At 43.2% G+C, this 15,955-nt stretch overlaps 1 protein-coding gene across 2 annotated transcripts in view; it reads left to right on the top strand.

Moving 5' to 3' along the window:
- LTO1 (LTO1 maturation factor of ABCE1) overlaps window positions 1-15,955 on the top strand; it is a 202,814-nt gene that overhangs the window by 109,843 nt on the left and 77,016 nt on the right. For both annotated transcript variants that reach the window (XR_014978723.1, XR_014978724.1), the window contains exon 4: window positions 11,913-12,067. The gene's annotated coding sequence lies outside the window, so the exon portion shown is untranslated. The remainder of the gene's footprint in view (window positions 1-11,912; window positions 12,068-15,955) is intronic.

The raw sequence follows: 15,955 nt of genomic DNA on the forward strand, positions 1-15,955 counted from the left end.
CCTGCATAGCTTGACCAGCTCCACTGGTTCCTTTATGGTACTTATGATCATAGCCTGCATAGCTTGACCAGCTCCACTGGTTCCTTTATGGTACTTATGATCATAGCCTGCATAGCTTGACCAGCTCCACTGGTTCCTTTATGGTGCTTATGATCATAGCCTGCATAGCTTGACCAGCTCCACAGGTTCATTTATGGTACTTATGATCATAGCCTGCATAGCTTGACCAGCTCCACAGGTTCATTTATGGTACTTATGATCATAGCCTGCATAGCTTGACCAGCTCCACTGGTTCCTTTATGGTACTTATGATCATAGCCTGCATAGCTTGACCAGCTCCACTGGTTCCTTTATGGTACTTATGATCATAGCCTGCATAGCTTGAGCAGCTCCACAGGTTCATTTATGGTACTTATGATCATAGCCTGCATAGCTTGACCAGCTCCACAGGTTCGTTTATGGTACTTATGATCATAGCCTGCATAGCTCGACCAGCTCCACAGGTTCATTTATGGTACTTATGATCATAGCCTGCATAGCTTGAGCAGCTCCACAGGTTCATTTATGGTACTTATGATCATAGACTGCATAGCTTGACCAGCTCCACAGGTTCATTTATGGTACTTATGATCATAGCCTGCATAGCTCGACCAGCTCCACAGGTTCATTTATGGTACTTATGATCATAGCCTGCATAGCTTGACCAGCTCCACTGGTTCCTTTATGGTACTTATGATCATAGCCTGCATAGCTTGACCAGCTCCACTGGTTCCTTTATGGTACTTATGATCATAGCCTGCGTAACTAGTTACGGCACTGGATTATCCAACCTGATATTTTTCTTACCAGTTTTTGGTCCTGAGCAGGCAATGGTTGGAGAGAAGAGTGGTGAGGAGAACGGCAGAGCTGGGACTTGTTACTATCACCCCATGTCCGAATGTCATTGTGAGATATAAAGACGTGGTCATAGTATGCATAATGGAGCCCTGCATGGGGTGCTCTAGATTTGAGTGCTCCGATTGGCCTGCAGTATGCGGCAGATTTCTCCGGTCATTCCAGGCCTGTCCAGTTGGTGATGGCTAGTTTGTTGGCTGGTTCAGTATTGGGTGATGGGCAAGACATGTAGCGTGTATGTTTTATATGAGTGTAAGAGGATTAAGCTATGTATGGTTAACTGTAGGACGCTCTGTGTTGTGGTTCTAGTGTTAGTGTGGGCGGAAGTGTTATATATGAATTGACATTCTTATATGATTCCCATTCTTATATGATGTTACAATAGGTCTGCCCTTCTTAGCGAATATATGTCGTTACTACGCATTCCGTTGCAACGCATGCCTTTACCACGCATGCGTTACAACGGAATGTTTTTTCTACGCTTTGCCCTTACCTCGATTTTACCTTTACCCCGCTTTTTCTTTTTTGGGGGGGAGACCCCCCCCAAGCCCCCTTTCTTCTGTTTTTTGCCTTTTTCGCAGGTCACCGCCAACACTGAAAACGGACTGACGCATTTTTTCGGATTAGGAAGACGTTGTTCCGTGATGATGTTGCTTGCGTGGTAAAGATGGTCGTTGAAGCATTACGCGTTGTGAAGACGTTTACGAGGTAAGTGTACCGTTGTTAACGTAATGCGTAGAAAATGCTTCGTGGTAAAGGCTGTTTTCCCTTCTTAGCTTACCTGCGTACTGAGGGCTGTGTGTTTGCTGGGCTCTTCCTTATCTGTTGGTTGTCAACTGTAGACTTAACGTGAAGGTGTGATCATCTTTCTGGGTTCTCTTCTAGGGTTTTCAAAAGTTCCCGCCACCACCTTTTCATTTTTCACCTTTAGGATCCACATCTGCCTTCCGGGTGCCTCCCGACCCCTCCCAGGCTCTTTATACTTTTACTAGCCCGGCTAATAATAAAAATAGTGATGAGACGTCAGCATGCAGGAGCTTTCAAGAGGGGGTCTTCAGCTCGCTGGATGCTACAGATGGGTCAGTAAACCAGGGAGGCCCCTCAGTAGAACCTATCGGCCCCGCTCACGAGCACATCGTAAAACGGCAAAACCCATGCAAATCCTTATTTGCACGAATGTTGCTGTTATGAGTGGGTCGTTTTTTTTTGACCCGAGTCTGGTGGATTCATGTCCACTGTAGGGCGCTGTGTTTTACCTCGTGGTCACAGGTTCAAATCCTGGCGAGTCCAGTCAGCCATTCATCCTTCTGAGGTCGATAAAATGAGCACCATTGGGTTGGGTAGCAATAAACACCTGTTACTCAGCATAAAGGGAAAAAATATCAGGACATGCGGGTTTTAGTCATTTATCACATCCGATAAATAACTATTTCCAGGGCATGTTAATTTACTAAATGCTATAAATAAAAGCCAAATATCATAATCAAGGCCTCGATACAGCGCTTTTCCTCACGAGCGAGCGCAACGTACACTCAACTTAAAATTGCAGCAAATCATAAACATGGGTGGCGAAGGCCGCGCGCCGACTTCGCACTTTGCACCGAGCCAGCACGCGCGCGGTGAAGGCCGCAGTGGTTTATTGACATTAATCTGTTAAAAGGAGAGCGCTCCGGGCTCTCGCATTAAATATATGTTGACCTCCTGCCAAGACAATCAATCAGTCCTCTTGTGTTTGCGGTAAAAATATCTTACGATGTTCTATTTTAATACGGCATATAAATATTCCAGGGGCTAAGTCTCGCTGCGCTCCGGCCGCCAGTGACAGGAGCTCGCGAGGAATCTCCCCGCATCGGGAGGCAGCCGGCCTTTTCATTTTTTTGGGGCCTGCCATTGTCCCGCAGCAAGCTTTGCCTCCATTGTCCAGTGTTTGTCCAGACCACGTTCAGTGGGCTGTGGGAACGGATTAGGGCTTAATGTTTTTTTCTTCCCTTCTTGCATAAACTCCACATCAAAGGCATTCCTGAGATGACAAAGCACTGTATACTGTGTCACACGGTCCCGACCAGACTGCACGGACAGAACTTTAAAAACACATGCCCACATTGTTCTGCCATTGGTATATTTTACAAAATAATTGTGCGGATACACCGAATTTTTGGGGATCTGGTTCACCTTGCACGAGAAAACATGTCCATGGCGAAATGAACAATTGGCACTTTCTTTAGCAGAGGAGCTGAGGGGAGAAGAACTGGGGCGAATTCCTGGTCGTGAAATGTGGATAAAAGGTCCCATAGAGAGAGACAGAAGTGTGCAATTTCTGAAAAGGAATGTTTCCCTCTCGTTTTCCCATGCCGCAGCCTCTATTGCAGTTTTCGTTTTGTGCCACACTCCTCACTCGCCCTGTCTGGAGGCCGACCCTGCTTCCAGGCAGTGGCGTAACGATAATTGAGGGGGTCCCCCTGCAAGGTACGTGGAGGGGCCCCCTCCGGACTTTATCAGGAGCTCCGCGGCCGAAGTGCAGTGCTGAGGGGGGCCCCTGGAGCTTGGGCCCCCACCCCCCCCCCCCCCACTGCAGGCGATGCGGGGGCCTGTGTTACACCCCTGCTTCCAGGACTGACAATGAGCTGCCGATGTGGGGACTCCAGTGAGCTATGAAATACAGTCATTGCTTATTTTATCGCTCCAAACCTCTGCATGCTGATAACAGAAGAATGGCCAAGATTTAATGTCAGAGTCTTTGCCTCACTTATTGAAATAAATTTCATTTTCAGGGGCATTCTGTGCACAGGACAACAGGAATCAGTGAACTATAGGAGGATACATTATACATTTTGAACGGTGTAGGAGACACAATTGACCATTTGTCACCTACATGTGCGGAACTGATATTCAAAATGTTGGACAGCGGCCACACTTTCAGTGGGTGAAATGACAAATGCCTCTATCTGTTGAGATGGTGAATTTAAAAGGTGAGATGTACAAACCCTGAATCATCGCTGCCCGGCCAGCGCCATTCAACACATGAATTCAGAAGAATATTCCAGCAGGACCAGATGTAGAAAACAAGAAATAAGTAAATTAACCATACATCTCATTCATGTAAGGAGCCCATATAGAGGCCATATGGTGGGTGCCTTGTACAGTTCGTTCAATAACCACACACCACGTGGTTGTATTAGCGTAAAAGGCTATTTTATTAGGACTGGGTTGCTAACATTCTATTAAACTTTATGAACATCAACAATATTTCAACTTAGTGCATCTTGACATATACCCGAATATTACATTCTCCCCGCACTATTCCCACTCGCCCGCTTTCAATTGCCCAGACGTTCCGTTACCTTTACTTCATTCCTCCCCCTTTCGCTCACTGACCTCGTTCCATATACCCAGTCATTCCGTCACTTGCCCTACAAGACATCCTCCCTTGAAGACCCTTCCCTTGGTTGTCGCATCCCGCACACCTCCTTCTGTCACCTTTGCTCCCTTCTCCCCCACTCGATCTGCCCTCATGTGACCCGCCACTCTCCAAAATAGCACCAACCAGGACAACCCCTGAGGGCGGTTTCCTTCCCCAACACACACGTGCACCTTTCGCCGCTCAACAATACGATCTGCCGCACCAAATGGCCTTGTTCCAAAGTGCGCTTACCAGATCCTGCATTTCCATCATGTAGTAAGCATTTCTCAGCTGCCAAAGGTGCACCCGGTCATTCCTGAAAAGCCCTGGCTCTTCTTCCTTGAGCCCACTATGCTTAATCACCTTAATGTTGAGGGCCTGACAAAAAACCCTTGTTGCCCAGTTCAGTTTCCTCCAGGCCTTGTCAATTGCCGCATGTTTTAACACCCCCTTCCAAATCCTGTGTGGCACTAGGTCAGTCCAGGTAAAAAGGAGGGTTTCCCCTTGGTACCTACTTGCTAAGATAGAGGCAAAAACACCACAACCATCTCACCATTCAACCAGAAACTCAGATAGACATTTTCATGATGCCCACACATCCGAAAGAAGGAGATAAAAGTGAAGAATATTACAAATTTAGTGAAAAGAGGATTTGCGTATATAGAAGGATCAATGTTTTTGATTGCAATACAAAAAATTATAAACACAAATTGTTAAAATTGGTGCAACAAAGTAAAATCCAAAACACTTTATACACACAAGAACTCCTTACACAGTAAGGAGAACAAATACATTAATATTAAAGAGAGAGACAAACAGACAGTACATTTTGTCATTAAGTTATACACATTCGTTTTGAGCACGTTTTGTCCTGGAATCTGATGAAAGAAAAATTCTTAGAGTATCTACAGATCCAGTGGCCTTCACGAATTGTGTGAGTATTGCGTCGACACGTTTCAATGGTGTTACTGTTTATATCCCATCTTTATCAAGACAAACTAATAAAAGCTCTCTTTATATTGCACTTATATAGTTGCACCACAAATAGATCCTGTGTGTAAAACAAACACATTTTAGTATTCATGCTAAATTAAGATACAATTTCTGTACCTAGAAACACAACACACACAATTTCACGGACAATACTGTCTCTAATACATTGTTACAATACCATCAATGCAAAGCATTTATAGATGGACTTACAAGCTGCTATCTAGTCAGCTGCTTTACATATAAATTCCGTATAACAATATTATATAGAGAATATACTTCTCTCTGTCTAGGTTTATTGTGACTTTTAGGCATGTAGACTAAGAGAATTAGCTATATTGTAGACATGCTATGTAAATCCATCTATAAATGCTTCGCACATATCACTCACACCATCGCGACTTCCACCTGTCAATCTGCCGAATCCTCCCCCATGACCACCCCAACCAAGCAGCCGCTGTGGCTGCCCCAATCCGGAAGGAATGCATACCAAAAGTGGGCAGGTCTCTACCCAGCCAGCGCAGGGCGCTGTACAACACTGACAATAACTGAAATGCCATAAGTCTACTGCCATGCAGGACAAATGGTGAATCATCCTATGCTCCCCTACCCCTTTTTTGGGCACTATCCCCAGTGAAGAAACAATCAAGTCCGGTATTGACCACTCAAAAAATGGTCCTGCCACTCTGCCTTCACTCCTTGTCTAGCTTTGCAACTACCAACCAAGTTCTTTGGCTGACCTCAAATTGTACGCTCACCGGCGTGCCCTGGGACCTTGAAACCCCACCCGGAAACCTTCAGTAAATCCCTCTTCCAACCGCAGAGCAGCCTCCCTGTCAGAGTACACAGAGAACCAAGGTTACAGGGCCTCCACCTTAATTGGGATGGGGTCCTTAGGTCCAGATTGGCCCCGGCCTCTAGAGGCCTTCCACTGTTCCGCAGGGGTGTTGAGCATAAAACCCTGCGTGATGGGATGGTGGTTCCCGCACTTGGAGCATTCATGCATAAATTTGCAGGGCTGCCGCAAGGAGAATCCCTTGTTGAAGTTCCCGTATGCCCCAGTTGTGGGTCCTGCTTGATTTGAAACATAACCCTTTTCCTGTGGAGCGGACGAGGCTGAAAGGACCAGTGGGTCACTTATAGTCTGCTGGCTGTATGCGTGAAAGCCAAGGATTGAGTGGACGACATCCATCGCATCCATAGTTCTGAATCTACCTCTCTCCATGGCTTATCCGGGTTAAAGCTGGCCCTTGCCAGAAACTCCTCATTGTAACTCAGCCATGCATAACCCCCAGAGTGCATCTGGGCCTTGCAAATAATGCCCATGTTCTTCAAAAGAGGAATAAATGCTAACGTAAATCAGAAAAGCACAGGTCCTATTTTCCATATTTATCGAAACCCTCGGCCTCCGAGTCAGTTCCCACTCCTCCTCTTTGGAACCCTTGTTCGCCTGAATTCCCCTGTGAAGGAACTTGAAAACATCTACTTATTCGTGTTTCCATATCCTATTGTTAGTTTTTCCTGACAAACGGGACCCCAATGGCATCGACCAGCCCCATGTAGGGAAGTTTTTTTTGATGTTTACCGTCTTCGGCTCAATCTATGCTGTCCTCTTTGCCATTGTCGCTTTTCTCGCCATCTGCACCCCTATACATACCCTTTGTTTACTGTTGCCCGCCCAGGCTGTCGCCACAGGGGCCACCACTGTGTCCATCAGCATGGCCCTTGAATCATCTACCACACTATCCCCCACTCCCACTGACCCACAAGACTTACCCCCACCCTTGGAGTCCTCAATGTCCCAGGCTGCCCACCACTTGCTTTTACCTGTTGATACAGCTCCACCCACTGCCTTGTCAACTGTTTTCCCCTGTTGTTCCGAGATCCTTTTGCCTTGACGCTCCTGTTGTCCACACTTTACATCTGCAAAACACCAACGCTGCCTTTTGCCTTCTCCGTTCCCCCAGGCCTCCCCAAAGGCATGTCCTTATCACCACGTAACTCCCCCTTCTCCCACTCATCACTTTCATCACCGTAATGTAGGATCAGGTCATCCTCACCCTCATTCACGTTACAAGCATCCTCTCGCTCCACTCTTTTCAAACTTTGGACAGGCGCTTCCTGCTGCAACAAACGTGGTACCTGCCGAACCCCCAGAGTGCGATTCCTTGTTGGAGGACAGGCTGCCGTGGCCCCCCCCCTACTGCTTTGGGCCAGCGTCCAGGGGCCGTGTTGCACCCTGCCATCATCTCTCACTTTCTCCCAGCCTCAAACGCTGGGCTTGCACTTCCTGCCCCTCCCAGGCTGCTCCTATGCTATAATGCAGCAGTTGTCCCATGGGACTCATCCAGCACAATACCTGTAATTCTGAGGTATTTACCGTAATTGGTTAATTCATCCATCAATGGATGATCAAAAAATACATATCAGTTTTCTCTCCTTAGAATCTCCCACATGCTTTATAGAAGCAATGTACAATATGTACAGTGTGATAATGGTGCCATCAACACAGTGCTCAATAGTGAAAACATATATTCAGACAAATACATGGACACTGTATAATGTGCCCGGTTGTGTGGTAATTCCAGTCAATAGCAATAAGTATCTATCTGTATACAATCTCCTTATATGCATTTCAATGATAAAACAGATGGGGAGAGGTATGGACATTTCGACCCTTTTATAATTTGTCGGGTCTTATCAGGACTAATGCCATCTGACTAATGCCCCTGATTCAAAATAAAAGGAAAAACTAAGTCTATGTCCTGACATCATTCATAATTCAACATCCTCTACCTGACCAAAATCTACTCACCAAACTCTGTCCAAGTACACAGGCACTCACAATGTCACCACCTCAAAGTTAAGAGCGCTAAAATAAATACAAATATCCAATTCCACAGTGACCTATGGATAGTGTAACATATATTGTACCCGTGTGTATATTCTCCATGCCACATGCTTGATGACTGAAGTGATGTCGACCTATGATTGCTAAAATTGTATAACTCTTGTTTGCCAGTGAGTTCAAAGCAATTTTAAAACCAATGTGTTCATAATCTCACTATCTTACTGTAAGCAACATCAACGAGCAGAGCACGTACTGGCAGAGACAACTATACATCAACGACATTGATTTTTAGAAAGGCTTTGACAGTATCTACAGTGAAAGCGTCTGTCATATATTGAGAGCTTATGGCATACGGCAGCAGATAGTTTATCTCATCAAGAACTTCTATGACTATTCTACCTGCAAGGTGGGAGACAGTGAGCATAGCTTTGTAGTCAGTGTGAGACCAGGATGCATCCTTTCAGCATTGCTCTTCCTTCAACTTAGTCATCAGCTTTGTGATGCGATACACAACAACAAAACAAGGCAGAGGCATCAAATGGACCTTAATTTCTACACTGGATGACCTTGGTTATGCGGATCACCTAGCCTTGTTCTCATACACACACCAGCATTGGCAGGAAAAGATGTCCCATCTCAACATCCATGCACAAGAGGCCTGAAGATCAACACAAAGAAATCAGAAGTCATGCCACTCAACATCCCAAACCTTCACCAATCAAGGTGGATGAAGAGGACCTAGACATGACTGAAGGGTTCACCTACCTAGGGAGTACAGTCAGACATGGTGGAGGGGAAGCAAGTGAAACAAAGAGCAGACTGAATAAGGGCAGGAATTCCTTCATGATGCTGACCAATGTGTGGAGGTCATCGCAGTACAGCACCAATAAGCTGGGGATTTACCCGAGCTGTGTTCTGGCCAAACTCTTGTATGCATCAGAATCCTGGCTAATGACTAAAAACAACATCACCAAACTGTCAGTTTTCCACACCAGTAATCTGAGAAAAATCTTGAGCAATTTATTTCTGCGAACTACAATGAACCGGGGAACTGCAGGCAAGAGGGCATGCACATCATCACCATGAGAAAAAGAGAGAGCTGGACAGGAAGGACCATCAGAAGAGAGCAAGACTCCATCACAAGAACAGCTTCCCATTGGACCCCAGAAGGCAAATAGAGAAGAGACAGGCCAGAGAACACCTGGAGGTGAACTGTGGAAACTGAAACAGCTGGAGCACCATACAAACAGTTGCCCAATACAGACAGATGTGGAGGTCGTTCTTTGCTGCTGTGCATGCCAGTTGGCATAACGGGCAGTAAGTAAGTAAGTAACCCTTATGATCTAGGATCCCCTTAGGTGCGTGATGCTTTGAATTGTGCTTACTTGCTGCTACTGCTGTTGGCAAACTTCTGTTTCTAAATGCATGATTTCAGAGCATCATAAACAGATTCAGTGTCACAAGATACTTCGAAAAAGTGGTACGTGATGCTTATCACGTGTTTGTCTGATTTCTTGGCTCTGTCCACAGTGAATGACACAAAGGGTCAGCTGACTACTGACATTCATGTCCTTCAAATTACTTTTAAAAATAAAACACAACACATTGGGAACTACTAAAGTCTGAGAAGCATTAATGGAAATAGCAAGAAGCGACGCAAAAACAACTGACAATTGTTATCTCATCTGACCAGGGTTCTCACTAGAAATTGGTTGGTTGGAACTAAGAGCTAAAATTCATATGTGATCAACCCAGTACACTTCCTCTCAATAAAAGTTACCGCTGCATGGTCACGTGATTTAATGTGCAAGTGTCAGGATCTTCTGATACAGGAAGTTCAGAATGGCTTTGAGGAGAAAATATTGTTCATGCACCAGGTAACGGCCCCATTATTCTTCCAAAATTCTTCTTCCTTTGGCTAGTTTGAAAATGGTGTTAAGCTATTTGGAAAATTTACAAAGCACAACACTGAGCACTCTGGCTTCTGGGCCTGATAGAGCCGTGAAACTTTGCTAGCATATTAAATGTCATATCAAGCTTCAAGCTACCATAAAATGACATGCATATTTTATTAAATGGTTGATACATTCAGGATTACATATGTGGTTGCTAACATAGCACCACAAAAGTAATATACAATGTGATATAGACAGATCTCAAATGTGTTTTCATACCTCCCTCTTCTAAAATATGTACAATGTAGTAAGGCTATCGGAGATGCCTCCGAGAGATCACTTGCACAATTCTCTGTAAAGCATACAGGACAATATTACACTGGCATGCACATATCTACCCCCAAGACACGTCCACATTGTGAATGGCATGATTACACAGGCAAGGATGTATGTGATATATTGCCAATCTTAAAACACATTTCCTCAACTTTCCTCTGTTGATTGAGTAAGCCGATGATGTCCCCCACCCAGACCTCCTACATACATCCTAGTAGATGGTATGCAGTACATCATATACCTGGAATAAAAAGAGAATGCATGTATTTCGTAGAGTACTAAAAATGTGATATGGATGTCTTCTCAGGATAGGCTGATTACAGCAGCAGCTACACACATGATGGGAAGGGTCTGGGAAAAATAGACCTCATACACATTTTTAGGAGGGGGATTCCATCATTCAGTACCAAAAACCCTTTGATATTTAGCAGCCGGTTTCCTTTCTAAAAATATGGCTTGCCAGTCTGATTGAAGAATTGATCTGGTTGACACATAGTCCTGAATTAAGATACTATAATCTTGTGTTATAATTCCATCGAACATTTCCGGATTATTTTTATGAAGTTCAGAGGTTTTATTGAATGTTATATGCTTTTCAAATAAAAGGAAAGAAAAACAAATATAAAGTGTAGTAATATCAAACTATCAACAAAAGGAATTACTGTGATTTGGCACAATTATGATAGCTGTAAAGTATTACTCCATATGGTTTCTTGGTAGATGCTCTGTTGCAGAAGGTAGTTATTGTAGAAGGAATTAGGTGACATAAGAGACTTTTTTTTAAATGGGGCTACTCTTGTCTATATAGGTGAAAAGTAAAAAAAAAAGAAGAAGAGATAGCTAAATCAGACAGGAGGACATATGCACCATGGCGTTTTTAAGTGGTAATACAAGAGGGTAGATATTTGTATGAATGTATAGTTAATTATCTAAGTATATTCCGAGAATTTGCACCTCAATGAATTTGGTTTGTGCCCTTAGAAGGTCTTGGTGATTTGATTGGTTGTTGCTATTTTTCTAGATGGTCCCACAATGATTTTTTGAGAATATTTATATCTTTAATGCCCAATACATTATTATCACATTTAAGGATGTCTTGGACCGCACATCACTATTTGTCTGCAGATCACTTGTTTGTTAGTTTCCAATTGGAGAGTATATTCTATGTTAGGCTGATCATACTTACTCATCCCGGCCTGTAAAAGACTTATCTGCTAAAGCGTCTTTACAACAGATATCATGATGACTATGTTTTCGAAATGTGAGGTTATCTACTTTTATTCGCTGATTTCTAAGTAAGAGGTGCTTCTGATTCTTTTACATTGGCCCAAAATGAAGGCTAAAATGAGAGTCGGGTACCTGTTTTTTTAAAGCAAACATTGGCAAAACCCAAAGGTCAGGAGTTGGCTGCCAGCCTTTTGGCTTTGTCAATACATGTCTTTTTTTTGTCATGGGTTTTGCAAAACTTTATTTTTGGAGAAGCTCCTGGGCCCGTGTAAATCTTAAAACAATTGATTAAAATGAAAATCCTTTTCTTTTCTCACAGCACGCATTGCCATAGGATGTCTTGGCACACGAGAGCACTACTTTGTGGGTGTATATGCTCCTTCTGGAAAGGAAATTCAAATCGAAGTTAGCCAATGGCTGATGTGGGCCTACTCTTATCCCATGCTGAATAGTGCTGGCTGAAAATCCCTATAAGTAAGTATATTAGCCATATAGGTTTAGTAATATCCAAAATATAATTTAGGCCAATCCTGTAAAATCACTTATCACTTTAACAGACATGTTTTTACATACTATGTTTAATCCTTACGATTGTTGCACGGATTCTGCTCAGAAACAGAACAATGCCAGGGATCATGGGACATTAGCATGTAGGACTCAGTCACCTTACCACATCAGTACTTATGGCCCAAATCCAGACTAACTTATAGTGCTTTACCTGCCCTTCTACCCTTCCAGAGAGACAGGCAGCTTAGCACCCCAGAACACCACACTCTGAACTCATCTCAGGATTTGCAGTAACAGGTCATCACCTTTCATTCTCTCACTCACACATGTCCGCAATAGAAGGAAAGAGACACGTATAAAGCTTGCAATATTTATTGAAACTAACGTGCTGTATCATGCAAAAACTGTGCTGCAATTAGGAGATATATGCAAGTCAATAATGCGATTAGCACAATGAATAAACTGTACATAATGAAAATCACTGTCATAGTGAATGACTAAGCAGCCTAAGCCTGCCCTTACTATATGAATACAGTATTATTCTAAAGTTCTCTGGGATTAGTGCCGGACCCTATACCTGAGAATCATAATAGGTTGGTCTACATCTCAGATGCGTAGCTCGATCGTCTCAGGAATTTTTCCCTGCAAGCCTCGTTTCCGGATGTATGACGTTACAACGCACACTTTTACAACGCATGCACTTACAACGCATTTTTTACAACGCATAATCCATTACAACGCATGACATTACAACGCAGGACACTACAACGCATTTTTAAAAAATACCTTTACAACGCATTACCATTACAACGCATACTACCTTTACAACGCATACCATTACAACGCATAATATTAAATTACATTTAAGGTAAGTATTAGATAGTATAGGGGTAAAAATTACTATTCTAACTCCAGGGGGTGCAACAGTAGGGTAAGTGTTGGATAGTGTAGGGGTAAAAATTACTATTCTAACTCCAGGGGGTGCAACAGTAGGGTAAGTGTTGGATAGTGTAGGGGTAAAAATTACTATTCTAACTCCAGGGGGTGCATCAGTAGGGTAAGTGTTGGATAGTATAGGGGTAAAAATTACTATTCTAACTCCAGGGGGTGCATCAGTAGGGTAAGTGTTGGATAGTATAGGGGTAAAAATTACTATTCTAACTCCAGGGGGTGCATCAGTAGGGTAAGTGTTGGATAGTATAGGGGTAAAAATTACTATTCTAACTCCAGGGGGTGCAACAGTAGGGTAAGTGTTGGATAGTGTAGGGGTAAAAATTACTATTCTAACTCCAGGGGGTGCAACAGTAGGGTAAGTGTTGGATAGTGTAGGGGTAAAAATTACTATTCTAACTCCAGGGGGTGCAACAGTAGGGTAAGTGTTGGATAGTGTAGGGGTAAAAATTACTATTCTAACTCCAGGGGATGCAACAGTAGGGTAAGTGTTGGATAGTTTAGGGGTAAAAATTACTATTCTAACTCCAGGGGGTGCATCAGTAGGGTAAGTGTTGGATAGTATAGTGTAATATTATGCGTTGTAATGGTATGCGTTGTAATGGTAGTATGCGTTGTAATGGAATGCGTTGTAAAGGTAGTTTTTAAAAATGCGTTGTAGTGTCATGCGTTGTAATGTCATGCGTTGTAATGGATTATGCGTTGTAAAAAATGCGTTGTAATGGTAGTGCGTTGTAAAAGTTGCGTTGTAAAGGTTGTTCCCTCTGTTTTCAGAACTGCAAGTCTTGGCTTATATGATAACACTTTTTCTGTTTGAAAAATAGCAGCTGGGTTTCTCTATTATGTCTAGGTGTTAGTGTCTGACCACAGAGAAAAATAGGGTACAAAGTTGTTTGGCCTTGCATGATGTGCAGACTGAATCCAAGCAGATGAACAGATTATTAAAGCATGTGCATCGTATTTAGAAAATAACAGAGTGGCACGAAATAAACATGTTACTGTGTAACGTGAACAAAGAAAAAGCACCCTATTATGTGTGTAGTTGAGCTAACATAAGGAAAAACTACAGTGGGTCCTATAGGGATTCACTACACATTTAGTCTAACTCATGAGTATGCAGGCAACTTGGTAAAGTTTGAAAAATGTGTTATTTTAGGTCAATTCGTTTTTTTCTTCTTTATATTTAAACATGCTTGATACGAGTTAGTAACTACATTCCCCTGATGATAGAGCCCTCCCGAAACACACTGGGGCAACAGAGCAATCTATTAAAATATTTCTCAGTTATAAATTTGGTTGTTCGGAATGAAAAAAGTGATAGACTTAGATTGAGAACTTAAACGTATGAGTCCAAAGTAGTTGACAAATCTCGTGAGGAAATGAATGATAGACTGAGCAATGCATTTATGTGTGTAGAGTGCTATGTACTTTGAGTTACATTTCATAATTCTTCTCAGCATTGACCCAGAACGTGGAACGCCTAGCTTCTCCATATTAAAGGCATCCTTACTTATCAGGGATTCAGATATCTTCTTGACCTGACAGTATAATGCTCCAACTCGAGCACTTTCTGAACACTCTCTGTTTTCTAACTTCTTTGCAGTTTTCACTTCTTGACTCTCACCGGTTTATACTCTCTACTTATTGTTCACTTGACCTCAGAACTATTTTTGCCTTTATCCTTTCGAGCTCCGCACTGTTAATCCATTTACCCATCCCCAACAGATTCTCTATACATCATCTTAGCACAGCTGTCAGGTTTAAGCCATGCATTGATAATATGTCTATCCGTGCCATATCTTAATGATGTCATGCACCTTCTTGCCCTCATGATCCATCCCTTTACATCTCTAACTATTTACTCCTTTTCTCTTCTACCAAGTATGTGATTTTTTTTATGCTTCCCTAATCGATCTAATTTGATTCCTACTCCATTCACTCTCTGCTTAAGACCATGCCTCCTTACATTATGTTACGTTATAGGTATTTGTGAAGCCCAATATCACCCATGAGGGTGTAGCGTCCTCCCGAGTCCGGTAGCATGCAAATGACCACACCATATACAGAGCTCTATAATGCATGTCTTTATTCTTCAGAGTGCAACTGTTAACTAACTGTACACATCGCATCATTTATTAACCACACCCAGACACACCCAAATGAATACTTTTTCTACGGAGTGCAGCAGGGACCAGAAGGGTCCTGCTATACATATTTACAAGACACTACATCTACCCATCTGTTAAATAAAAAGTAAAAATATTACACATATGCATCATAGTTCCTCAATGAGTCATTGAGGTGCTTGAATCAGTCTTCCATAGCTAGTTTTGTGAGGTTGATAAAAGAGAGGAGCGGGACCTGACTCAGACACTGGGGATGCAGAGGTCGGCGTTAGAGATGGGGTCTCCAGACTTTCAGGTGGGAGGAACTGATGAACATCGTGGAAGGGGCTTGTAGTGTGATAAAGTTCTTGTGATGGACTTTCAGGGATGTTGAGCGGTCACCATATGGCTGTTGCTTGTCACAACCCTCAGTGGTTCAGCATCAAATGGAGCAGCAGAGTTGCATTCTTGTTTTTGCTTGACCAGGACCCGGTCTCCTTCCTTCAAAACTGTGTCCCCAGCACATCGGCTTTATCAGCATAGGTCTTTATTCTGGACGTGTGCACTGGTTACATCATATGGCTCTCGTCCGCATCTGTTGACCTATGAGTGGTCTATTTAAGCAGGTTGGTTCACATGGCACTCCCAAACATCAAGGTAGCAGGGCTTTCACCTGTAGTGGAATGGGGAGTTGATCTGTAGGCAAGAAGGGCTGAATATAGAGCCGATTTGAGATTACTTGCTTCTAGTGCAGCAAGCTAAACTACATTCTTTAGGTTTCCCATGTAGATTTCGACAA

This window comes from Triturus cristatus, chromosome 3_1 (assembly GCF_964204655.1).
Source record: "Triturus cristatus chromosome 3_1, aTriCri1.1, whole genome shotgun sequence".
Classification (NCBI taxonomy): domain Eukaryota; kingdom Metazoa; phylum Chordata; class Amphibia; order Caudata; family Salamandridae; genus Triturus; species Triturus cristatus.